Source organism: Limulus polyphemus, unplaced genomic scaffold (assembly GCF_000517525.1).
Source record: "Limulus polyphemus unplaced genomic scaffold, Limulus_polyphemus-2.1.2 Scaffold3, whole genome shotgun sequence".
Lineage (NCBI taxonomy): Eukaryota > Metazoa > Arthropoda > Merostomata > Xiphosura > Limulidae > Limulus > Limulus polyphemus.
In genome coordinates, this window is record NW_013665613.1 from 472,797 (window position 1) to 474,839 (window position 2,043).

The 2,043-nt window shown below is 33.0% G+C and overlaps 2 protein-coding genes across 4 annotated transcripts in view; one reads left to right on the forward strand and one right to left on the reverse strand.

Annotated features, from left to right (window-relative positions):
- LOC106468416 (Down syndrome cell adhesion molecule-like protein Dscam2) overlaps positions 1-2,043 on the forward strand; it is a 247,618-nt gene that overhangs the window by 236,630 nt on the left and 8,945 nt on the right. The window contains exon 28 of one of the 2 annotated variants that reach the window (XM_022397176.1): positions 1,033-1,134. The exons of the other annotated variant lie outside the window; for it this stretch is intronic. The gene's annotated coding sequence lies outside the window, so the exon portion shown is untranslated. Of the gene's footprint in view, positions 1-1,032; positions 1,135-2,043 lie in introns of those variants that run through there. 2 annotated transcript variants of the gene reach the window in all.
- Positions 1-2,043, reverse strand: part of LOC106468521 (putative thiamine transporter SLC35F3) — a 56,719-nt gene that overhangs the window by 30,614 nt on the left and 24,062 nt on the right. The gene's annotated exons all lie outside the window — the stretch shown is intronic.

The following is a 2,043-nucleotide window of genomic DNA, read 5'->3' on the forward strand; positions in this document are numbered from 1 at the left end:
TATAATAATATGAATATTATAATATATAATAGTATTATACAATTTTCTATACTGTATTTTGTATAATATATTGTATATCATTATATTCACACTGCATTTTGTTTACAAAAAACACAATCAAAGGCGTTACGTCATGCAATTGTTGTCATGAAGTTGTGTCAGGATTGAACTTTCCATAAATGGCAACCAGACGTCATTTAGTAATTTATCCATATTTCCGATCGTCATTCCGTCAAAGCAGCATTTAGCGTAAGGCTACGTCGATATGTGCATTAGCTAATGTCATAAAATAGAATCTGGTAAAAAAAAAAGACAATGTTTCTGTTACTGAGTCTAATCGTAAAAGTGGATCCTAATCCCAAAATATTTTGTTGTATTGTAAGAATATTTACAGTACCAATAAGAAATCACGTTTATCTGAAGAAACGCACTGGTTACAAACGTTTTCATAAAGTCAAGGATTTTTGAATTGTGCATCAATAAAGAAACAGAAGCAAACAGGTCAAGCAAATCACCAGTTGAAGTAGCAGAGACAGAGGCTCATATTTCTAGTGAGAGAAAAATGGAAAAAATGAAGCAGAACAACCAACTCTTGGAACCTTCATCGCTGCTAGTGCCAGGGAGGTTTAGCCAATGTAAAATTAATGCACTAGTAACTGAATTGTTCATTCATGAATTGCTTCCTTTCAAATTTGTTGAATCACATGCTTTGAAAAATCATATTCAGACATCACAGCCAAATAAAACAGTTTTTGGTAAGAAAACCCAAACACGCGCAATTAATGATAAATTCGCTTAGCACAGCAGAGTGGCTCGCGACCACAACCGAGTGTTAGTGTTGCCACAACAGGTAAGTTGTAATAAATTGTTAACATTTTTACAGATGATAAAAATTATTGTTGTTTCTAAAATTGAAAACATCTAATAGTAGAATGAGACTTGAAATAAACTTCAGCATAGCAGATGCTATGAACGTGTAAGGTGTATCGTTTTTCTTTCACTAATTTAGCTTCGTATTGTTCACTTTTACAGACCCTATCTGGCGTAACTGTGCATTGGATTGACCCAGATAGCCAGATGAAGAGGGCACATGCAGCACCTGATTACCACCATCTCATTGGCCATTACACCTATGACTTGATTACCAAGGAACTAGAAGCAGTTCACATCAAATATTGGATTCAAAACAAGATTACCAAGACCACTACTGACAATGGGTCCAACTTTGTCTAAGCATTCAGGTTAGTTACAGTATTTTTATAGTATATTTTGTTTATTAGTACATTTTATACCAATGAATAATATATATATATCAATCTTAACATATATAGATAATACACTTGCGTCTGTCTGGACCTTTTCTCGTAAATTTCTCGATCAAATGCTACAAATCTCATACCTTAGAAAGGCCTTTGTCTGAGGAGTCCAGTTTGTATATTGGCTTGACAAAATTATAATAAGTAATTTACGTTGAATTTTGTTCTTCTTGGATGGGTAATGATTAAATTAGAGAAGAGGGGATGCCAGGAGAGAAATTCTCACACTAGGGGAAACCCAGGATATTTTAAAATATTGTCTTATAAATTATAAATTTAAGAACTTACAACATATATACTATTAAGCTATGAGTTATGAGTACGCTTTTACACTATACTTATTCATATATCATGATAATAAAGTACTTTAATTAAATTTTGAATGTAGCTCACTAAAAACCTCACATATAATGCCTGCAAGATAGCACAAGATTAAATGCTGTATGGGAAAATGATAGAATAAGGAAAGCTCAAATAAGGGCATCAACATTACCACAAATGTTTCGCAGGTCGAGAATAGTACATATTAATACCAATACTGTCTCTCTCTCTTTCTTCTTCTTTCTCTCTCTCTTTCTTTCTTTTTCTTTCTCTCTCTCTCTTTCTTTTCTTTCTTCTCTCCTTCTTTCTTTTCTTCTCTCTCTTCTTTCTTTTCTTTCTTCTCTCTCTCTCTTTCTTTCTTCTCTCTCCTTCTTTCTTTTCTTTCTTCTCTCTCTATTTGTGTTCT